Source organism: Hippopotamus amphibius, chromosome 3 (genome assembly GCF_030028045.1).
Source record: "Hippopotamus amphibius kiboko isolate mHipAmp2 chromosome 3, mHipAmp2.hap2, whole genome shotgun sequence".
Taxonomy (NCBI): Eukaryota; Metazoa; Chordata; class Mammalia; order Artiodactyla; family Hippopotamidae; genus Hippopotamus; species Hippopotamus amphibius.
The window spans coordinates 61,556,150-61,581,866 of record NC_080188.1 but is presented as its reverse complement, the minus strand read 5'-3'; positions in this window follow the sequence as shown (position 1 = coordinate 61,581,866).

The following is a 25,717-nucleotide window of genomic DNA, read 5'->3' as shown; positions in this document are numbered from 1 at the left end:
CAGTGAAAGATAAATAGGTATAATCTCATTATACATTGAATCAAAGAAAAGACAAACTCCTAGAAACAGAGAGTAGAATGGTGGTTGCTAAGGCCTGGGTGGTAGGGAAAATGAGACATTGGTCAAAGGGTAGAGACTTCCAGTTATAACATGAGTTCTGGGGATCTAAGGTACATAGTCCTTTTCCAGGGATTTCTGACACAGTCTTTTGTTAAAGATAAAGCATTCTGGCTCGTAGCTGATTACAAGTGCTTTTAGGGCAATGTCAGAATAAAACAAAAACTACCTGTAGATGATGAAAGACTTAAAAAGGCTGTGGTTAATTTAATACTGATAATTTTCAAAACTGAAAGCTCAGATGAGAATTCATTATAAGAAAAATGCAACTGAAAAAGGAATTGGGTGGTTTCTGTGGTATGCAAAATAAGACAAAAGTCAGTCTCCAAATTTTTTTGGACAAAATATTTATAAACATAATTACACCTATTTTCAAAAATAATACATACTAAATTTAATATATACAAATGAAAAAACATTTACAGAGTAAAAAACTTCAGATATAATATGTCAATAAATTGACATAATGGATCGTGAATATACTGAGCCTATTGTTAGAGTATACTAAGAATATATGAAGGCTATGAAGTAAAGAAATTCTTTAACTCTGAAGAGGTCCTAAACATCTGTATATTAATTAAATCTGCATAGTTAAGTGATGTAAATCTTCAACTGAAAACCAGTGTTCTAGAAGACGGTATTGTAAATTAAAGAAGCAAAGTTACGACCAAGGTAGCATTTTAAAATTAATTGAATATATGACTGAAAACACCATGTCTAATATGAGGCAAAGCAGCTACAAGATGCTAATAAATAGGAACATGTCATGGACAGCAAGGACAATGACTTCCCATACAAGCATATATTTTCTATAATACATATATTAATAATACTTTATCAATGCAAATTTAATACAAGGAAATCTATTTTGATTTGACACCTCTTTCCGTGCAACTCATCAATAGTAAAACATATCAAATAACCTAATTATTTCTAGCATCCCTAATTTTACAAAATGAAAGAACAAATCCTTTGTGATTTTCCAAAAGTCCTTTTGGAAAATCACAAAGATAATTTTAAGTGAAAAAGTTCACTTATGATTCAATCTTTTAAAGTAATAGACAATTTTTTAGAGCAGTTTCAGAATTACAGAAGAACTGAGCAGAATGTAGAGTTCTCATATATATTCCCTCTCCCCAACTCTCTGTTTCTCCTATAATTAACATTATAGGTGTGGTGTATTTGTTATAATTGATGAACCAATATCGATACATTGTTATTGACTAACATCCATAGTTTACATTAAGTTTCACTCTTTGTGTTGTATAGTTCAACAGGCTTTTTTAAATGCATAATGCCATGTATCAACCGTTACGGTATCATAGAGTATATTTTCACTGCCTTAAAAAACGCCTTGTGCTTCACCTATTCATTCTTCTCCTCCACTCCCTGCCAACCCCAACCTGTGACAACCACTGTTTTTTTCTTTTATACTGTCTGTATAGTTTTGCCTTTTCTAGAATGTCACTTTTTGTGGCTCAACAGCAGCTCATTTCTTTTTATTGCTGAATAATAACATTCCATCAAATATATGTACCACAGTTACTGTTGTTTTTAATACATTCACTTATTGAAGAACATCTTGTTTGCTTCCAGTTTTTATCAATTATAAAAAACTGCTATAAACATTCATGTGTGGATTTTGGTTTTCAACTTCTTTGGGTAAATACCAAGGAATGGGATTGTGGATCATATGGTAAGAGTATGCTTAGCTTTGCAAAAGAACTTAGAAACTATTTCCAATGTGGCTGTACCATTTTTGCATTCTCACCAGCAGTGATGAGAATTCTTGTTGCTCCACATCCTCGTCAGCATTTGGTCTTGTCCATGTTTTGGATTTTAGCCCTTCTGAAAGGTACATAGCAAATATTATTTTATTTTAATTATTAATTCTCTTAATGACATATAATGTTGAGCATATTTTTATATGAGTATTTGCTATTCATATAGCTTCTTTGTTGAGATGTTTGTTGGGATCTTCTGCTCCCTTTTACATTGAGTTGTTTGATTTCTTAATGTTGAGTTTAAGGAATTCTTTGTGTACTTATGATACAAGTCTTTTATCAGATATATGTTATGCAATGTTTTCTCCAGGGCTATGGCTTGTTTTTTCATTCTTTGAACAGTACTTTCCTCAGAGAAGAAGTTTTTAATTTTAATTAAGTCCAACTTATCAATTTTTTCTTTTGTGGATATGTTCTCGGTGTTGTATTTTAAAGCTCATTGCCAAAACCCAGGTAATCTAGATTTTCTCCTGCATTATCTTCTAGAAGTTTTAAATGTTACATTTTTTTTCAGGTCTATGATCCATTTTGTGTTAATTTTTGTGGAAGTGTCAGGTCAATGTCTAGATTTATTTTCCTGCAACTGAATATCCAGTTGTCTCAATTAAATATCAGTTATTCCATTTGTTAAAAAGACTTCGTTTCTGCATTTGATTGTCTTTGCTTTTTTTTTTTTTTTAAATCAAAGATCAGTTGAGTATACTTATTTGAGTCTATTTCTGGTTCTCTGTTCTGTTCCATTAATCTATTTGTCTATTCTTTCACCAATTTTATGATATTTTGATTGCAGTAGATTTTTCTTTACTGATTTGTGTTTACATACTAAATTGTCATAACCAAAAAAGGAAGAATGCCCAGGGAACTAAGAATAACACGTATGTGACAGAATAGGTTTGTGTAAACTTGATTGACACTTGTGAAGTGTGGAATGAAAACAAATTGTCCTCTAGAAATAACTGTAAAAAAATGGACTCTAAAAATCAAGAAATTGGCCAATAAAAAAGTCAGCCACGTCTATTTCATTCAAAATTAACTTCAGTGTCAGATAATTCTTCAATTTGCATAGTGAATTTCCATAGAACCCTTATATATGAATCTCTTAGACACTCTGAATTGTAGGTTATCTGCTATAATCAGTGTGAAGAGCCAAGCACTAAATGCCCAACATTAATTAATTGATTAGGCAAATTACAAAATTTTTAATCCATGTGCTATTAAGCAAAGACATTATACTAACAAACTTTTCTCAGGTGGAAAAAATACTGTACAGTCTGTAATGTAAAATTAGAATCCAAAATTAACAGTGTGAATGGATACAAAATATGAGTAAAAAGAAAGATATAAATATTTAAACACAAGATTGCAATATTTGTGTAAGGGAATATGTAATGGACTCTTTTTCTTCAACTTTGTATAATTTTCATTTTCTATAACAAACATATTTACTTTTAAAATTTTATTTAGGAATAAATAAATAAATACTTCACATATAATATTCACCTATTTAAAGTCTACAACTCAGTGATTTTTAGCATATTCACAGAGTTGTGCAACCATCATTACAATCTAATTTTAGAATATTTTCATTACACCTCAAACAAACCCTGTACCCATTAGTGGTCAGTTGCTATCTCCTCTCTACCCCCACAGACCTAGCTGAATACTAATTGACCTTCTGTTTCTATAGATTTGACTCTTCTGCATATTTCAAATAAATGGATTCATGTAATATGTGGTATTTCTGTGATAATTTTTTTCACTTAGAATAATATTCTCAAAGTCTTTCATGCAGTTTGTATCAGCACTTCATTCCTTTTTATGGTCTGGTAATATTTCACATTTTAATTATATATTCATCAGTTGTACATTGACTCTGTCATTACAGGAGTGCTTCTTCATATTTTCTTTTAAAAAGAGAAGAAAATTATCTTAAATTTGTATTTTGACAGGAAATCAAATGCTTCATGTATATTTGTACACATGTGTGTTCCTGTGTGTGTGGGTGAGGGTTGGGACCTTGAAGAGGTCCCCTGCCTTTGATATTAGCATAAGGAGAGAAGAAAAGTAGTACACAGAACAGTGGTCATGTTATTTGTAGCTATTCCAGGGTCTCTAGATCCTATCCAATAGACTCATCATTTCTGATAAAAATGATGACCATATACTTAAGTGATAAATTACTTTCAGTAAAATTAACTCACCTTTTTTGATGTTTTAAAAATTTATTCATGAGAAAAATCAATATTTTTGATGTTCATGTGCAAAATATACATGGCCAAATATTAGATATGAGTATATTTTACAGTAAGCCTATGTAAAAAATTACCTAGACTCTAACTAAATTGGTAAACATTAAGAAAAACCATGAAATCACAGACACTTTAGAATCATCAAAACCTAAATACCAAGGTATTATGTAAATAAAATATTTTCTTTAAAATTCTAATATATGAAAATTAATTGGAATTTTCAGGAGGATCAGAGGAAATATTTTGAAAAATAACCAAAAGAATACAACAAAAGAGAAAAAGTTATAAAATTAGAGTATCCATCTGGGAAATCCTATGAAAATAGTTATACAAAGAAAAGGCTGAAAAAAAATAGTTAAAAATTTATCAAATAAATAAGAAAAGCCTCCAGCATTAAAGGCCTCATGAATTGATTAGTATAGTTAATGAAAAAAGAAATCCTTATAAATTTATATTATTATGAAATATCAGAAGAGATAAAGAGATTTCTAAAATCATTGAGAAATAAAAAACATAAAAAAAAAAAGGATTGGAATTACTTCCCTACAGTAATACTAGACACTGGCATTTAGTCTTCAAAATTTCTGGTCCTAAATTTTTAGTCTAGAATTCTATGCCCACTGAAAATGAGTGTGAGGGAGAATATAATGATATTTCAGACATGAAGTATCTCTGAAATTCACCCAATATACCATTTCTCCAGGAGCTACTAGAAGATAAGCCCCACAAAATGATGACTAAACCAAAAAATAGGATAATATTGAATTCAGAAAAGAGAAGATTAAAAAACACCTCAGAGGTAAAGGTGACACTCTGGATAAACCAAGAGAAATACCAGGATGACAACTGAGCAACTCACCTAGGGAGCAACCAGCCAGACTGGAACACAGGGAAAATTATGTTTCTATTGGCAATGAATGGAAAAGCAGAAAATAAAGCAAACCAAAAAAGAATTAACTGTTCTAACAAAATTAACATTTGTACAGACATTGATATTTATGAATTGAACATTTAATCCTCAGTGGTGACAAATTATAATATTATGTGCCCTGAGTACCAATCCTTGCAATTCCAATGCTTCTATATTAGAAAGGAGTGAAGAAGGGAAGTGAAAGTATGAACAGAGAATATCATATGCTATATATACTTTGAGAGATGTAAATCCTCATCTTCCAGTTGTGGAAATACTATATTCAAAACTCAAACATCAGGAAATGGCAGTAAATGCAGAGGCAAAAGAAGAATAATCAGCTTAAAGAATTGCAAATGATTATTTCCTGAGATTGATAACTTCTGAAAGTGAAGGAGGAATGAGGCATAAGGCTACTGTGTGTTATTGTTGTTGTTGTTGATTTTTTCTTATAAAACTACTTGAATTTGAGACTGACATGGATTTATTTAATTTAAAATGGAATGAATTTAGAAACAACCATAGCAAAATATGTAATTCATTTACTTCTATCACCTAAAAGAAAGTGGTAAAAGGAGCAGAGAAGGAAGGAATGGCAAGTACTTCTGACGTCACTCCTTTATACTCCTCTATGAGGAATCTCAGAGGAAGAAAAAGACCAAAACTAAGGGCAATTTGGTTATGGGACTCTCACTGTAACAATTTCATTAAAGCATTCTTCCATTTTTATTTTCCAAAATCAAGTGATCGTGAAAAGTTTATCAAGGAATGACTGAAGAGCTCCTTTAAAGAGTAAACAAGGGTGCCTTTCCTGATTGCCCGCGTTCTGTTTTGAATGCAGCCAGCATCCTCTAATATAACCAGTCCTATCTATCTGCTTCATATAAATATGTTCCATTAATATGCTTCTATTTAGTACTTTGCAAAAATTAATTTCTATATGAATAGTAAGGGTATACATAGGAGTGTACTCAGTGTGTGTTTCTTGTCATCGTTATATTTCTGGCAGTTGTTGGCTTGCAGTGAAAAGAACTACATTTTGCAGCATATTTACTCCACAAATTTAAATGTTTTAAGTGATATTTTTTCCACAGAGACAGTTATAGGATGCAGAGAGAGAGACAAATTACCAGCGTGTCAATTATAGTAATGCTTTTACATAATAGGTATAAGTAGTGGGTCATAAGAACCACTAGTCTCCTTCTTGTTACTAATAACATAGTGCCAATCAAATTCTATATATGTGGGTAGTGGCTTATAGGGAGGTAATAAAAATGAACAAATTATTCCTGTTAAAAGCATACCTTGAGCACACAAAACAATGTATATTAGGCAATGTTCCAAGCAAAGTGAGAACAGGAACCCAGCAGTGATAGTCTGTCTTCCCAGACTTTTTCAAAGATACCATAAATAGAGTCTGACATTAATGTTTGTAGAGAAGAGATAGCTTGTAGGAGTTTGCAGAGTAATACCAGATGCTCAAATCACTGTGAGGGTTCCAAAACAAGAATATGCAAAGGAGCTCTTTAAGGTGAAAGTTTATGCTTATAAGAGAGGGATTCTTTCTTTCTTTTTTTTTTTTTAATTTAAAAAATTTTTGGCTGCATTGGGTCTTCATTGCTGTGTGTTGGCTTTCTCTAGTTGCAGTGAGCAGGGGCTACGCTTCGTTGCCATGCACAGGTTTCTCATTGTGGTGACTTCTCTTGTTGCGGAGCATGGGTTCTAGGTGTGTGAGCTTCAGCAGTTGCAGCACGCGGGTCCTAGAGTGCAGGCTCAGAAGTTGTGGTGCACCAGCTTAGTTGCTCTGCAGCATGTGGGATCTTCCCAGACCAGGGATCGAATCTGTGTACCCTGCATTGGCAGGCAGATTCTTAACCACTGCACCACCAGGGAAGTCCCAAGAGAGGGATTCTTACCTGAGGCCCATGGGCTCCCGAGGGTCTGTGGATAGGATTCAGGGTTCCAACACAAAAATCCATACATTATGAGAGGCAAAAGCATAAATCTATATCACTGTAGTAAAATAAGTACACTAACTTTGTCACTAATAGAAATGAGGGATTGATGCACAACAAAGCACTTATTGCAGATATTTTGAGATATAGTTCATGCTCATTAACACTTCAAGATTATTGTAGTTATTAAGTATATTATTAGAACTTATTATTTTAGGCATTAATAAACAGTGTAAGTTTTAATATTTTAAAACTGTATTTCAATATATTTGGTTTATATTTAATTCTATGCACTTTATTCATTTAAAAACTTTCTGAAAAGGAGTCCAGGCTTTACAAGACTACCAAAGTGATCCATGGATCAAAAAATGGTTACAGAATTAGGGAAGAGATGGTGGCGAAGTAGAAAGATTTGGAATGCATCCTTCTCCACAGATGCATCAGGAATATACCAAAAGATGCAATAATTCCCACAGAGAACCAGCTGAACACCAGCAAATGACCTCAGACACCAGAAAGTACTGCAAAGATTCTGACGTAACTGGGTAGGACAGAAGGGGAAAGAAGAAAAGGAGAAAGAGGAGGAGAAGAAAGGAAAGGGATGGGTCGCACACCCTGGGGTGGGAGGATCTGAAACAGAGGGAAGATTGGCAAATTTGGGGAAACATCCCTAATCTGACAGGGAAACCCCTTCTCCAATGGGGAATTTCCTTGGGTCAGAAGGGAGGCATTTGAGACTGTTCAAAGAAGGTGAAGCGACTGAGCTGTAGCAGATGGGAAAGAATGAGAAACACACAGAGGGTCTGCACCATGGCTCAGTGTGTCCGGACTGAGATGTTGGTTCACAGCTGAACAGGGCATCTGGGAGCTGGAAGGTGGGAACTGGAGAACTGTTTCAGGGTAAGAAACATTGTTGACACTGGGGAGACAGACTGAGAGGACAGGAGGGAAGAAATACATAGCGGAGAGTGCCTACAATGTAAAGCTGGGCAGCCATGGCAGCAGCTGGATACTGCTGACTCACAAGCAGAGGGGAGGAGCCACAGGTGTAGCCTCTCTCTTGCAGCCTGCAACAGACAAAGCAAGGGGCCCTGTGGGCCTAGCTAATGCACTCAGGAATAACAAAGGCCCCTGGGCAGGGCTGGCCTAGAGTGCCTGTAGCCAAGGGCCAAAAGTCCACAGAGTGCTCAGCTCTGGAGACATCCTGTTTACCCCTGAGCCACCAGTGTCCCTCTGCAACAGGCACCACCATGGGTGACTGAACCACCATGACCCAGGCAGGGCGCCCTGGCGGAGTCGTAGCGGGGGGAGGAGCCACAGTTGGAGTTGCTCTCTTGGCCTGAGCCACCCAAGCCGCTGTGACCCAGGCAGGGCACCACTGCTCACTCACTCCCAGGGGAAGGAGCCACTATTGTACCCTCTCTCTCTCCACACACCGGCGCTTAAAGATGAACAATAAAGGAAGCTCTGCTGGTCGCAGACTAATACAAAAAACCCAAGGCAGGTAGAAGGACGCTTACAGCTGAGACCCCAAGAAAACAGAAATATTAATATTAATTCTATTGATCTGGTCCATTCTGAAGTCAGTTCTAGGTTTTTTTTTTCTTTTTTCTTTTTTTTTTTTAATTAATTATGATCTTAGTCCTAAGGGATCTACACATTTTATAACACATTTTTTATTCTATTTTTTATTCTATTTTTATTTTTAGCTTTTTTATATATTTCTATTTCTAGCTAAGTTTTTGGTAGTGCTGACTGTATCTCTCCTACCTTCTTTTCATCTCTTTTATACATTTCTATTTTTTCTTTTTCTTTTCATATTTCCAGTCACACTATGCTCTTCTGTTGCCCTGTCTTCTATCCTTTCTTAGTTCCTTTAATCTTAATATGCTTAGAACCAATATTATTGCTCAACTTTGTTTCTTTGCTTTATTCTCCAGATGACACACTGCTTTGGTTTTTATTATTAGGTTTGGCCTTTATCTTAGTTCTGATTATAATTGTCTGATTTTGTTTTAGGAATCTTCAGTCTGTCTGATTGTACTCTCGCTCTTTATCATATTTAATCCTAGCTTTCAAAATCTCCCTGGATTTGTGTTTGTGTGTGGTTTTTTTTTTTTATTTTTGGTTTTGAATTTCTATTGGTTTTCTCTTTGATTGTCTGATGGCATACTGGGGTTCTTCTGTCAGGTCTTTCTAGTGCCTTATATTCTATTGGATTCAATATTTGTGTGTTTTACACATGTATGTGTTTCCTTGACTTAGTATTTGTTTGACTCAACACTCTGCCATTAGTCTGGGGCTTGGACTGTCTTCTTTAAACCCCTTTATTGCCAGGACAAGCAACCTCTGAAGTCTGGACTACTCCATCAGAAGTTAAGTAGGAGGCTCTGGGGAGGGAGCACTGAATCCAGGATGCTAGACTATTAGGGAGTCCTCAGAGACCAGGAAGATTAACTGCAAAGAACTCTCACAGAGCTGTGTATCAGAATCTAAGACTTGGCTTCATCTGACTGTCTGCAACTGCCAGTGCTGTACACGTTACACCAAACTACAAATGAGATAGGAACACAAACCCATCCATCAGCACACAGACTACCTAAAGCCTTATTAACCTCACAGATACCCTAAAACACACCTCCTGACATGGCCCTGCTCATCAGAGAGAAAAGATACAGAGCCACACACCAGAAAGCAGACACCAGACCCCCCCACCAGGAAGCCTACTGAAGACATTGGACAAACCCCACCACAGGGGGCAGAGGGCAGAAACAAGAGGAATTACTACCAGGCAGCATAGGGAAAGGAGACAGCAAATCCTATAAATTAGACGAAATGAGAAAACAAAGAAACACCATGCAGGCAAAGGAGCAGGGAAAAAACCCACAAGACCAAATAAATGAAGAGGAAATAGGAAAATTGCCTGAAAAAGAATTCACAGTAATGATAGTAAAGATGATCCAAAATCTTGATAACAAAATACAGAAAATACAAGAAACAGTTAATAAGGACTCAGAAGAACTATAGAGCAAACAAACAGTAATGGACAACAAAATCACTGAAATTAAAAATGCTCTAGATGGTATAACCAGCAGAATAAGTGAGGCAGAAGAACGAATGAGTTGCAAGATAGAATGGGGGAAATAACTGCCACAGAGCAGGAAAAAGAAAAAAGAATAAAAAGAATGGAAGACAGTCTCAGAGACCTTGGTGACAACATTAAGCAAACCAACATTCGAATCATAGGCATCCCAGAAGAAGAAGAAAAAAAGAAAGGGTCTGAGAAAACATTTGAAGAGGTTATAGTGGAAAACTTCCCCAACATGGGAAAGGAAATAATTAAGTCCAAGAAGCACAGAGAGTCCTATACAGACTAAACCCAAGGAGAAATACACTGAGGCATATGCTAATCTAATGACTATTAAACACAAAGAAAAAATATTAAAAGCATCAAGAGAAAAGCAACAAATAACATATAAGGGAAAACCCATAAGGATAACAGCTTATCTTTCTGCAGAAACTCTGCAGGCCAGAAGGGAATGGCAGGGTATACCGAAAGTCCTGAAAGAGAAAAACCTACAGCCAAGAATACGCTACCCAGCAAGAATCTTATTCAGATTTGATGGAGAAATCAAAAGCTTTCCAGACAAGCAAAAGTTAAGAGAATTCAGCACCAACAAACAAGCCTTACAACAAGTGCTAAAGGAACTTCTCTAAGTAGGAAACACAAGAGAAGAAGACCTACAAAAGCAAACCCAAAACAATTAAGAAAATAGTATTAGGAACACACATGTCAATAATCACCTTAAATGTAAATGGATTAAATGCTCCAACCAAAAGACATAGACTGGCTGAATGGATACAAAAGCAAGACCCTCTGTATGCTGCCTACAAGAAACCCACTTCAGACCAAGGGATACATATAGACTGAAAGTAAAGGGATGGAAAAAGATATTCCATGCAAATGGAAGTCAAAAGAAAACTGGAGTAGCAATACTCATATCAGACAAATTAGACTTTAAAGAAAAGACTATTACAAGAGGCAAGGAAGAACACTACATAATGATCAAGGGATCCATCCAAGAAGAACATATAACAATTGTAAATATCTATGCCTCCAACATAGGAGCAGCTCAATACATAAGGCAAATGCTCACAGCTATAAAAGGGGACATTGACAGTAACACAATAATAGTAGGAGACTTTAACACCCCACTTACATCAATGGACAGATCATCCACACAGGAAGTAAATAAAGACACACAAGCTTTAAATGACACATTAGACCATCTCGACTTAATTGATATTTATAGGACATTCCATCCAAAAACTACAGAATACAGTCTTCTCAAGTGCACATGGAACATTTTCCAGGATAATTACATCTTGGGTCACAAATCAATCCTCAGTAAATTCAAGAAAATTGAAATCATATCAAGCATCTTCTTAGACCACAACGCCATGAGACTAGATATCAATTACAGGAAAGAAACTGCAAAAAATACCAACACATGGAGGCTAAGCACTATGCTATTAAACAACCAAGAAATCACCAAGGAAGTCAAAGAGGAAATCAAAAAATATCTAGAAACAAATGACAATGAAGACACAACAACCCAAAACCTATGGGATGCAGCAAAAGCAGTTCTAAGAAGGAAGTTTATAGCAATACAGTCCTACCTTAAGAAACAAGAAAAATGTCAAATAAATAACCTAACCTTATACCTAAAACAATTAGAAAAAGAACAAAGAAATCCCAAAGTGAGCAGAAGGAAAGAAATCATAGAGATCACATCAGAAATAAATGAAAAAGAAATGAAGGAAACAATAGCAAAGATCAATGAAACTAAAAGCTGATTCTTTGAGAAGATTAACAAAATTGATAAACCATGAGACAGACTCATCAGGAAAAAAAGGGAGAAGACACAAATCAACAGAATTGGAAATGAAAAAGGGGAAGTAACAACTGACACCTCAGAAATACAAAAGATCATGAGAGACTACTACAAGCAACTGGATGCCAATAAATTGGATAACCTGGGTGAAATGATAAATTCTTAGAAAATTACAGTCTTCCAACACTGAGCCAGGAAGAAATAGAACCTATCAACAGACCAACCTCAAGTATGGAAATTGAGACTGTGATTAAAAATCTCTCAACAAACAAAAACCCAGGGCCAGATGGATTCATAGGCAAATTCTATCAATCATTTTGGAAAGAGCTAACACCTCTCCTTCTCAAACTCTTCCAAAATATAGCAGAAGGAGGAACACTCCCAAACTCATTCTATGAGGCTACCATCACCCTAATAACAAAACCAGGCAAAGATGTCACAAAAAAAGAAAATTACAGACCAATATTACTGATGAAGATAGATGCAAATATCCTTAACAAAATACAAGCTAACAGAATCCAACAGCACATTAAAAGGATCATACACTGTGATCAAGTGGGGTTTATCCCTGGGATGCAAGGATTCTTCAATATATGCAAATCAATCAATGTGATACATCATATCAACAAATCAAAGGATGAAAACCATATAATAGTCTCAACAGATGTGGGAAAAGCTTTTGACAAAATTCAACATTCGTTTATGGTAAAAGCTCTCCAGAAAATGGGCAGAGAAGGAAAATACCTCAACATAATAAAAGCCATATATGAGAAACCAAAAGCCAACATCGTTCTAAATGGGGAAAAACTGAAAGCATTCCCTCTAAGAATAGGAACAAGACAAGGGTGCCCACTCTCACCATTATTATTCAACATAGTTTTGGAAGTTTTAGGCACAGCAATCAGAGAAGAAAATGAAATAAAAGGAATCCTAATGGGAAAAGAAAAAGTAAAATTGTCACTCCTTGCAGATGACATGATATCAAACCCTAAAGATGCTACCAGAAAACTCCTAGCCTTAATTGATGAATTTAGTAAATTAGCAGGATAAAAAATTAATGTGCAGCAATCTCTTGCATTCCTATACACTAACAACGAAAGAGCAGAAAGAGAAATTAAGGAAACTCTTCCATTTACCATTGCAACAAAAAGAATAAAATACCTAGGACTCAACCTGCCTAAGGAGGCAAAAGACCTGTATGCAGAAAACTATAAGACACTGATGAAAGAAATCAAAGACGACACAAACAGATGGAGAGATATACCATGTTCTTGGATTGGCAGAATCAACATTGTGAAAATGACTGTACTACCGAAAGCATTTACAGATTCAATGCAATCCTGATCAAATTACCAATGGCATTTTTCACAGAAGTAGAACAATAAATCTTACAATTTGTATGGAAAAGCAAAAGACCCCGAAAAACCAAAGCAATCTAAGAAAGGAAGATGGAGTTGGTGGAATTAGGCTTCCTGACTTCAAACTATACTACAAGGCCATAGTGATCAAGACAGTATGGTACGGGCACAAAAATAGAAAAGAAGATCAATGGAACAGAATAGAGAACTCAGAGGTAAGCCCAAGCACATATGGGCACCTTATGTTTGACAAAAGAGGCACGAATATACAATGGAAAAAAAGACAGCCTCTTCAATAAGTGGTGCTAGAAAAATTGCACAGCAACAGGTAAAAGAATGAAATTAGAACACTTCCTAACACCATATATGAAAGTAAACTCCAAATGGATTAAAGACCTACATGTAAGGCCAGACACTATAAAACTCCTAGAGGAAAACATAGGCAGAACACTCTATGACATCCATCAAAGCAAGATCTTTTTGACCCACCTCCTAGAATCATGGAAATAAAATCAAGAATAAACAAATGGGACCTCATGAAACTTAAAAGCTTTTGCACAGCGAAAGAAACCATAAACAAGACAACAAGACAACCCTCAGAATGGGAGAAAATACTTGCCAACAAAGCAACCAACAAGGAATTAATCTCCAAAATATGCAAGCAGCTCATGCAGCTTAATACCAAAAAAGCAAATAACCCAACCCACAAGTGGGCAAAAGACCTAAATAGATATTTCTCCAAAGAAGACATGCAGATGGCTAACAAACACACAAAAAGATGCTCAACATCACTAATCATCAGAGAAATGTATGTCAGAGCCACAATGAGGTATTACCTCACACTGGTCAGAATGACCATCATCCAAAAATCTGGAAACAATAAATGTTGGAGAGGGTGTGGAGAAACGGGAACTCTCCTGCACTGTTGGTGGGAATGTAAGTTGGTCCAGCCACTATGGAAAACAGTTTGGAGGTTCCTTAAAAAACTAAAAATAGAACTACTATATGATCCAGTAATCCCACTACTGGGCATATACCCAGAGAAATCCATAATCCAAAAAGAAACATATACCATAATGTTCATTGCATACTTTTTACAATAGCAAGGACATGGAAGCAACCTAAATGCCCATCAGCAGATGAATGGATAAAGAAGATGTGGTATATATATACAATGGAATATTACTCAGACATAAAAAGGAATGAAATGGAGCTATATGTAATGAGGTGGATAGACCTAGAGTTTGTAATACAGAGTGAAGTAAGCCAGAACGAGAAAAACTAATAGTGTATGCTAACTCATATATACGGAATCTTGAAAAAAAAAGTGGTACTGAGGAACCCAGTGACAGAGCGAGAATAAAGATGCAGATGCAGAGAATGAACTGTAGGACACCGGGCTGGGCTGGTGGGGGGCGAAGGGGAAGCTGGGACGAAGTGAGAGAGTAGCATAGACATATATATACTACCAACTGTAAAATAGATAGCTAGTGGGAAGTTGTTCTATAACAAAGGGAGATCAACTCAATGACGAGTCTTGCAGGGCCGGGATGGGGAGGGTGGCGGGGAGTCGCAGGAGGGAGGGGATATGGGGATATATGTATAAACACAGCTGATTCACTTTGGTGTACCTCAAAACCTGGTACAAGTGTGTAAAGCAATTATTTTCCAATAAAGAGATTGAAAAAAAAATGGTTACAAATCTCTGATTAAATTCAGAGGTGAAAATATTCTGCTTCTGAAATTGATGATGTTTCAGAATTGAATAATCAGGTACGTGCCAGGAATTCAGGTGTTATATGGCTTTGAGGATTTTTTTTTTCTTTTTGATAGAGGGAGGAGTGCTGGATATTTTAGAAGTTTTCTAGAACATATACAGGCCTAATGTTGGAACATGAACCATAATACTTTAGACACTTTGAAAAACTGTATTGTAGCACCAAATTGATGGGGAGGAAGAGAGAGATTCCCTGGGCAGATGGAGGTAATGGATAGGGATTCCAAGTGTTGATGGAGACATTCTGAAATGGCCAGAGTGTGATTTAGCAGTCCATTTTCACTTCATTGATTTTTCACTGTAACTGAATTGAACTTGTTTGTTTATCAGAAATTGCCTCTGGTATCTGATTTTTGCTACATTTTCTTTTTTTCATCTAAATCATGTCATATTAATCCTCATTGCTATTGAGCAGCAGAATATGACATTCCTGAAGAGGAAAGGACTTGAGTACTCATGGTCTTTATCAGCCATAGCTGCTCACACTACAGACAGTCAATAAGAAATCAATGCTTTCTATTTTTGTTTTAGTTAGTTTGTTTTTTTATTACAATTTTTATTTTTAAGAATACAAGTGTTGAAAGTTAAAAATACCAAATATAGGTTGGGAAGCACTCTTTTATTTCATTCTTAATTTGGTACTTAGTGAAACATATTCAGAGATGCTGTTTCAAACCATACATTATTGCTGGGAAAAACCAATCTGGAAGCTATCTCTAGAACTATCAATTGTAGCTATTCTTCAGAAATCCTTTATGAGTGTATCCCAATGATGCTCTGACTCACTTGAAACATTTGTGACATTTGTAAGTTTGATCTTTCTTCATATTGTGAATTGTAAACTAATACAAACGGGGAAGAGATATCATGTGTTTTATGTAAACTCTTGCAGAGACTATATATAGCCAAATGCACTATCATTGGCCAACAAATATTAAAGAGATGGTAGCATATTATAGAGATGTGTTTTTTCCCAGTGTTTATATTTGTGCTACTTATTATGAAGATTCTGTAACACAGAGATCTTATTTTGCACCTTGTTTAGGGTCATGATGCTCATAGCTACTATATTTGAAAAAGATGATTTTCAAACCATCATTATAAAATCAAGTGGTGATTTTTTAAAGATGTGCCTTTAAAAATATTCATTTTAAGAATCATTTTCAGGATAAAATTCTCTGGCTGGTGTAATTTCTCTGAAAGTAAATCTTTTTTTCCTGTTATTCTTACTCTTTCTATTTACCATACTTTCACTGAGAAACAAAATACTCTGCTTCATTTTTCTGCAGTTATTACCTTATCGTTCCCCTGTTCTCCTTACTTCAGATCTCATATGTTAAATTTCTTCTAGTGGTTTCTCAGTAGTATTTAGATGACTTCCAATCCATTTTTTATCTTGTGCTAACACTTTGCTTTTATCAATTTGATTATCAGTGTTGGAATCTATTTGTACAGTCCACAGTTTCTTACCATAGAGAATAATAGCAAACCAATGATAAAAGCCTTTGAAAAACTTCATCCTCAACTGATAGTGGTGATAACTTTGAATTAGACTTGAAAAATTACACATTGGTTTTCCTTCAGTACATCTTTCTTCTTTTTTTTTTTTTTTTCCTTATGGGAAATTTTTATCATCTACTTTGGATGCTTTGTATGATGATTCAGTACATTAACATCAATATAGTATGCTTATTTAGAGCATGAACTTTGGACGTAGACAGGCCAGGGATTAAATGCTTCCTGGTCGTGTAACCTTGGGCAAGATACTTAACCTCCTTTGCTTCCTCATCTCTAACATTGGCATATTCTATCATTGGTCAAATTAAGAGATGAATGGAGCCCACATTGTAGATGTTGGAGAAATAGAATTCACCTTTTGATGAGAAGAATAATGGCATCACATTGCAAAGGAATGTTGATATAGGGACTCTAATTCATTGGAGGACATTACCATGATGATACACCATTTGTTGACTACACACAAAATTTATCTTCTTATAGGATAACTGATCTCAACTAAATGTGGGAATATCCTTAGCCTACATTATTCCATCTTTCTGCTAACCAGATTACATTTGGACTCTCTGAAGGACAAAGTGAATGTCTTCATATCAACATATTCTGCCCAAAGCTCTTTGTTTAGTTTAAGAGAAAACCTTAGACTTTCTGGGGAATTAAAAAAAAAAAGTTCATCCATCAATGATTTAGGACAATGTTTTAATAGTGTTTTTGTTGAAATACAGTTGACCCTTGAACTACACAAGTTTGAACTGAGCAGGTCCACTTATAAGTTGATTATTTTCAATAAATACATATTACAGTACTACACAATCCTTGGTTGGTTGACTCTGTGATGCAGAACTGCAGATACAAAGGGATAAATGTAAAATTATACATGAAGTTTTTGACTACTCAGGGGTCAGCGCCCCTATCCTGCTTGTTGTTCAAAGTCAATTATATATTCATTAGAATTATCTACAAAATTTACCTATTCCTGAACCCAACCTGACAATCTTTGGCAGGTGAGAACAAAGCATCTTTCCTTCTCTTTTTTCTCTCTAGTTTTATTGAGATAATATTGACACATAAGATTGTGTAAACTTAAGGGGTAAAATGTGCTGACTTGATACACATACATTTTGCAAAATGACTACCACAATAAGTTTAGTTACACCTTCACCTTACAGGATTACCCTTTTGTTTTTGTTGTGGTAAGAACATTTAAGATTTACTCTCCTAGCAAGTTGTGAGTATAAGATGTAGTATTGTTAACTACAGTCATCATGCTGTACCTTAGATCCCTGGAACTCACAACTGAAAGTTTTTACCCTTTGACCAACACCTCCCCATCTTCTGTACCACCATCCCTCCCCAGCCCCTGGAAACTACCAATCTATTCTTTGTTTCTGAGTTCAGCTTTTTTAGATTCCACATAGAAGTGAGATCATACAGTATTTGTCTTTCTCTATCTGACTTGTTTCAGTCAGCATGATGCCCTCAATGTCCATCATATTGTCACTAATAGGAGGATTCCTTCCTTTTGTGGGTAACATTCCATTTCATACACACACACACACACATGTTTATAAATATTTCCTTCATTCATTCATTCATGGATAACAGGTTATTTCCATATCTTGGCTATTGTGAATACTGCTGAAATGAACTTGAGGGGTACAGATAGCTCTTCAGGATTTCATTTACTTGCTTTGGTATCTGTGCATTTGAGGAAGCAGTCTCTTCTTTCAGCCCTTCTCAGCAGTTGGGAAGGACTGCTGACTTGCTTCTCTGCCCTGGCAGGCTGTAGGATATAATTCATGGCTGCTTAGCATCTCTGGCCAGGCTTCCTGTTTGAGCGGGCTGGTGACTTGCTTCCCTGTCCAGGCCAGACCCTAGAATGGGCACTGAGGCTGGGACGGCCTACCTGCTGGTAAGTAAAACTCAGAAGAACTGCTGACTGAGCCTATTGGCCAGATGGGGCCACCAGCTTGGCTCTGCAGATAAAGAGAGCCACTGGTTCTCTGTTTGGGTACTATTGCCCACAGGAATGTAGTCTGCCAAGATCTGCATGCTTGTTGCCGTGAGCCCTGTCACCCTTCTATGTCTCTAGATGATTCCCCCAATGATTCCCGGGAGACAATAACTAAGTAGGTCCCCTAAAAGCATCCTTTAGTGCTGGAGAAGCTGGAAGTCCATCTATCTTGGGCTTTCCTTTTTCCACTGGAGAAACTCTAGGTCCTCGGTGTAGTGCGGCACCAGCCTGGGAGAGGGGTGATGCAGTCAAAATGAAATTGCTCCTTTTGCCCTTATAATGTGGTTTTTCAAAACTCTTGTCATCCAAGAAGTTGCTTTAACCTCACTCCCAAGTTCTGGGATCTTCACAAAGGTGTCTTGTCTATGGATAGTTGCCAGGTTTTCTGTGAGGGGAATTGAAGTTGGGAACCATCTATTTCTCCATCTTGCTGTGTCACTCTATCTTTATTTCTAATACAAATTTTGGGTGATTCTTATGCCTAGTAGTATTAGAGAACCATTGGTTTATTAGACACTGGGATCCCACATTAACTGTGTGAAAAAAATGTATATGTTCTCCTGTAACACTCAGAAGCCCCTGTCTTTTTTATAGTATGACAGAAGATGTAATAGTCCTGGTTAAATTTTATTTCACCATCTCTTATAACATTGCGACCAAGATAATATGTTTTCTGTATTGTAACTCAGAAGTCCAGGTATATAGAGTCTCCTACCTGGCTTTAGAGAGAATTCTCTGATACGGTGACAAGAATAGCTTCTTTTCCTGAGAATAAAGTTTCTAATCAGCAGGGGCAGGGAAATACTCCTGGAATACAATATATCAAGTTTCAGAGGGATGCCCATAAGTAAAGGCAGGGGACTTGGTATGGAGATGCAGTCTCGCATACATAGGTTAAAAGTCACCAGGATTTAGGCACATAGTTAACCTTCATTTTATTTGCAGGCTATGTATGTCAAAGTCTTGCCAGGAAAATATTTCAGACAAGGAGTTTGAGTGCTTTCAATACCCTTGGAAGAGTAGGGGAAACAAATGTCAGAGAAAGCTCATGGTAATCTCAGGAAATTTTTAAGTTGCAGAAATTATAGGAAACCAGCATTGCTAATTTCAGCAACCTGCAATACCTAATTAATCGATTCATAGGCAAATATCTGGAAGTCACAGCATAACCTTGCTTTCAGCCAAAGTCAACATGCTTGCCTACTATTCTTAGCAGGACTAAAATGAATTCTCGTTCTCATCTACCTCTAAAATCTTGTGAAAGTGACTTTCTTTGGCAGAATCTAAATTGGAACTCAGCGGTTTAGTCTAAAAACTGTAGTTTTCTTTGCTTCTTTCTTCAGAGATACAGGAGACAAGTTAGTGAGTTGGATATATTGCTGAATACAAGTAGTCATTATCTGTATTGCCTAAGCCATAATCATGTGTGATATTCTTACCTTTTCTGAGATTAAGAGACCAGGGAACTTGTTACAATGCAGATTCCTAGTGTATTCTCAATAGAATCAAGCATCTATACTGTTAAGAAGCACAAAAAGTATCCTATTCATACTGTCCTAGGAGAACCAAGTTACTATATATTTCAATAAAATACATGTCTCAAGTTTTGAATGAAAAACTAAATATGGAATGGATTCTGGAAGCAAAAGCCTAGTCGTGTATATACCAACACATACACATCAATATACACTTGCATATTTAATATTATATTTACTAAATTTAACAAAATTACTACAACTGATTTGGACACAGTATTATAGAGCTTAAAATAGATTTAAAAATGTAAAAGACAAAGGTTTTGGCATAAACTGAAAAACGATAATTTTATAAGAATAATTTTCTAGATTTTTCTTAAGAGCTGTGATTCTTTTCACGTTTAAGAGAGCAATTAAGGATCTCCCCACAGTAATTTTAATGATTCTAAATGTAAATAGCTATGAAATTTTAAAGGAACCTACCTTTTATTTCTAAGGTAGGTTAAATTATGTTTTAATTATTTATCTTACTACGTAAATTATATTCATCATATAATTATCTTCATAAAATATGTCTCAGTGGAAATAATGTTTACAATGTGGAGGCAGGGCTTATTATTCTCAAAAGTGCCATTCTCATCTAAAATTTGTGAATCTCTAATATTTTTGGTTGATTTAGGAAAAAGAACCAGATGACATTCAGTTAATTTTCTTAATGTTCAAGTTACTTCAGACCAAGTTAGATCTGGCCTGAAAGAACTATGTCTCCAAGGAAACTTTATTTTCTTCATAAATCTATAAATACTTTCTGGGGTTGCCTCCCTTACTCTCAGAGGCTTCTTATGACTTTATAGCAACTGGTGGAAAATTTAACAAAAACATCTTAAGTTCATTTCTTTTCAGTCCAAAACTCAGCACGGGATGAACTTTTTATGAAGTTACTGTTCTTTTAATCCCTTTCCATACCTCATCAACACCATTTACCTGATCATTTCTTATTCTGCCCTCACTAGACTGTACTCAGAATTCTTCCTTGATCTGTTCGATATTCCAGCCTCCCTTGGGTCAGTGCCGTCTTAGCTGACATATACTTGGTCTTCCACACTTCTCTATACCTGCAAGAGCAGGACAAACTTTCTCTCTTTAGGGTACAGCATAAGATTGATAACCTGACAAAGCAATTACAGTAAAACTCTGTTACAAAGCACTTCACTATTTCACAGATTCGATTATACCTTGGGTCAAACTATGACCACTGTGTACATTGTGCATTTCTCTTAATATAACATAGAAGGAGCCTACAAGGTGGGTGTTATCCTCCAACATCAGCATTATTACAGTGGTCTCTTTTATTGCATTGATTCATGTTGCTAGATAGAAAAAAATTACTTTCTATGCAATTTTCAAGGACTAGCAGATAAACAATGTCAGAAAATAATATCAGGCATCATTTTGTCTGGTGATATAAGCTTATCCCATTACATATTGTCCCAGTTATAAAATATAGTTGGTGATTTACAGTCATAGGCCAAGTATTTTAGAAATGTTTTTCTATGAAAGATGTTCTAAGAAGATATGATATTTGACTTAACTAAAAAATATTTATTCATATGACTGATAGCAGATGCCTCTGATGCCTGCATGTTACATCCCTTCATTCCACAGTTCTGTGCACTTAGACTCACCTTGTGCTAAGACTCCTGTTCCAGGCACTGATCTCTTGTCTTCAGGACTATCCATTAGGCACAGTGCCTGGCCCATACTACATTTAGGAGCCCACAATGTTTTAAATTTCTTTTAAAATTAGAAGAAACAAACTCTAAGTCTATAAAAATGTTTTAATATATTATAGTAATATATTTTTCTTTATACACATGCAGTCATAAGATGAGAATTTAAATTCTTTTTATGGTGAAAGGGGCCAATTACAGTCATAATGTGGCCTTGCATGTCTTTCCCCTTTCTCCATGGTTGTCTGCTTGGCCATATATCAGTATAGTAGGATGTACAGGGGAGTTAACATCCCTGAGGGCAACAAGGTGGGAGTAAGAGTCAGGTAAACAAATTTTGACAGGCATTTTTATGTTTCCTGAAAGAATCAAGTCCTTGTTGCCCCTCTATCACATCTTCATATGCGCTATGAAGCACATTTATGTACATTTTTCTTCATCTTTTTCTTGATGTGTAGAGTCAATTTCTTACTTTATAAGCATAGGGATTACAAATTAAGACTCTTGACTCTGTACTTCATCACCAATTTCAATCTTTTAAAATATAAACATGTTCTTTAGATTTCTTGTTCTCAGTTATATTTACTTTTATACTAACAGATTTATTAAGATTTGATTCACATACCATAGACTTCACCGCTGTAAACTAAACCATTGTGAAGTATGTTGTCAAGAACACAATACACTCACAGACTTGTACAATCATCAGGATTACCTAATTTTTGAACATTTTCATCACCCCTAAAAGAAACTTCATACCAATTTGTAGTCATTTCTTCCGGAAATTTCTTTCCTGGAAACCACTAATCTACTTTCTGTCTATATAGATTTGCCTATTCTGGACACTTTCTGTAAATGGCATTATATAGGGTGCAATCTTTTGTGATCTATTTCTTTCATTTAGCATAGTGTTTTTAGAGTTCATTCATGTTGTAGCATGGATCAGTACTTTATTAATTCTTATGGCTAAATAATGTTCCATTGTATGAGTACATTACTTTTGTTTATTCATTCATCAGTTGATAGACATTTGTATGATTTCTGCTTTTGGGCTATCAGGAATAATGATGCTATGGACATTTGTGTACAAGCTTTTGTGTAGACATATATTTCAAGTCTCATGGGTGTTTACCTAGGATTGAAAATGCTGAGTGAAATAGTGACTCCATGTTTAACTTTTTGAGGAACTCCCAAATTGTTTTCAAAAGTGCTTCATATTTTCACATTCCCACTAGCAGCTTTTGAGTATTCCAATTTGCCACATCCTCACCAGCACTTATTCCTCTTTTTTATTTTAGCCATTCTTGTACATGTAAAGTGGTATCACATTGCAGTTTTGATTAGCATTTTCCCAGTGACTAATTATGTTAAGCATCTTTTCATGTGCTTTTGGTCATTTGTATATTTTCTTTGGAGAAATGTCTGTGAAAATATTTTGCACGTTTTTAATTGTGTTGCCTTATTGAGTTCTAAGCGTTCTTTATATATTGTGCATACAATATCATTATCAGATAAATTATTGCAAATATTTTCTCCCATGTGAGTATCATTTCATTTTCTTGATGATTTTCTTTGAGTCACGAATGTTTTTCACTTCAGTAAGGTTTATTTTTTCTTTAATACTTGTGTTTTTAATGTAATAGCTAAGAAACCATTGTCTAACCCGAGGTCACAATGATTCACTCCTATACTTTCTTTTTAGCTTTATATTTTTAGCTTTTATATTTATGCCTATGGTCCATTTTGAATTAATTTTTGTACATAGTGTGAAGTACGGGTCCAATTCCATTCATTCTTTTGAATGTGGCTATCTAGGTGACCCGAGACCCACCACCTTTTGTTGAAACAGCATTAGTTTCCCACTGAATTTTCTTGATAACTTGTCAAAAACCAATTGACCATACTATAAGAATTTATTTCTGTACTCTCAATTCTATTCTATTGATCTAATGTGTATCCTTGTGCCAGTACCTCATGTTTTGATTAATGTAGGTTTTTAGTAATTTTTGAAATCAGGACGTGTGCATCGTCCAACTTTGTTCTTTTCTTCAAGATTGTTTTGGTTATTCTGTGTCACTTGTATTTTCATATGAATTTTAGGAGCAGCTTCTCAGTATCTATTAGAAAGATAGCTGGGATATATGATAAAAGCTGTGTTGAATCTGCAGGTCAGTTTGGGGAGTATTTCCTCAATGTACAAATTTTCAGTCTATGAATATGAGATGTTTTTCCACATACTTAGGACCTCTTTAATTTCTTTCAACCATGTTTTATAGTTTTAAGTTTACAAGTCTTGTACTTCTTTTGTTGAATTTATTCTTATTGGTGCTATTATAAATAGAATTGTATCTTTAATTTCATTGCTAGTGCATAGAAATACAATTGACTTTGTTCATTGCTAGTGTATAGAAATACAATTGACTTTTATTGATTTTGTACCCAGCAACTTTGCTGAACTGATTTATTCACTCTATAATTTTCTTAATAGATTCATTATGATTATCCTATAGACAAAACTATGTCATCTGCACATAGAGGTGGTTTTACTTATACTTTTCCAGTCTTGGTGTTTTCTTTTCCTTACCTAAATGCCCAGGCTAGGACCCTCATTCCAATGTTGAAATGGAGTGTGTGTATATCCTTGTCTTATTCCTAATCTTAGGTAAAGCTTTCACAATTAAGTATGATATTAACAGGAGAATTTTCATAGATATGCTTTATTGTTTGAGAAAGTTCCCTTTTGCTACTACTTTGTTAGGTTTTTTTATAATGAAAGGGTATTTTTTTTTTCCCAAATGCTTTTACTACACCTATTAAGGTGATCACATGGTTTTGGTTTTCTAAGTAATACAGTGTTATACATGGATTCTTTTTTTTGTATTTTGAGCCAAATTTTCTTACTAAGATAAATCCAACCTTGACATGGTGTATTTTTTTTTTTTTATTAAATTTCTTTCTGGATTCAATTTGTTATTTGGTTGAATAGTTTTGCATCTATACTCATAAGGGATCTTAGTCTGATTATTTTTCTGTTGTGTTATCATTGCCTGATTTTGGTATTAGGATGTTGCCAGCCTCATTGAATGACTTGGGAAATATTCACTCCTCTATATGTTAGAAGGGTTTCTGAAGATTTGGTGTTATTTCTTCTTTAAATAGTTTTGTTAGAATAAACCAGTAAAATAATCTGGGCATGGGATTTCCTTTGTTATTTTGATTATTAATTAACTCTCTTTTTATAAATCTTTTCAGATTTTTAAATTTATTTTTTGAGTTAATTTCAATAGTTTGTTTCTTCCTGGGAATTTTTCCTTTTCATCCAAGTTATTGCATTTTTTGGCATACAAATGTGGTATCGTGGTACCTTATATTATCTAGTGGTATTATGTCCTTTTTTTATCCTGTAAAGAAGATAGTGATATCCCTTTTTCCTTTCTGAATTTAGTAATTTGAGTCTTGTCTCTTTTTCCCTGGTTACTCTAGCTAAAGTTCTGTTAATTTTGTTTAAATCTTTCCAAAGAAACAACTTTTGATTTTGTTGGTTTTCTTTGTTTGTTTTCTATTTCTATGTCCTTTTCTTCTGCTCTATTCTTTATGTATTTCCTACTGCTTGGTTTCAGTTTCAATTGACCTTCTTTTTGTTTCTTCAGGTGAAAAGTTAGGGTATTCATTTGAGTTCTTTCTTTTTTAATACAGGTGATAACAGCTATAAATTTCTCTATATACATTGCTTTAACTGAATATCATAGGTTTTGGTATTTTGTGCTTTTTATTCATCACAAAGTATTTTCAAATTTTTCTTGTAATTTGTCTTTTGAGCCATTAGTTTTTTTCAGAGCATATTCTTTATTTTCCACATATTTGTGTAATCTCCAAATTTCTTTCCTTCATTGATATCTCATTTAATTCCATTGTGGTTGGAGATTATGCTTTGT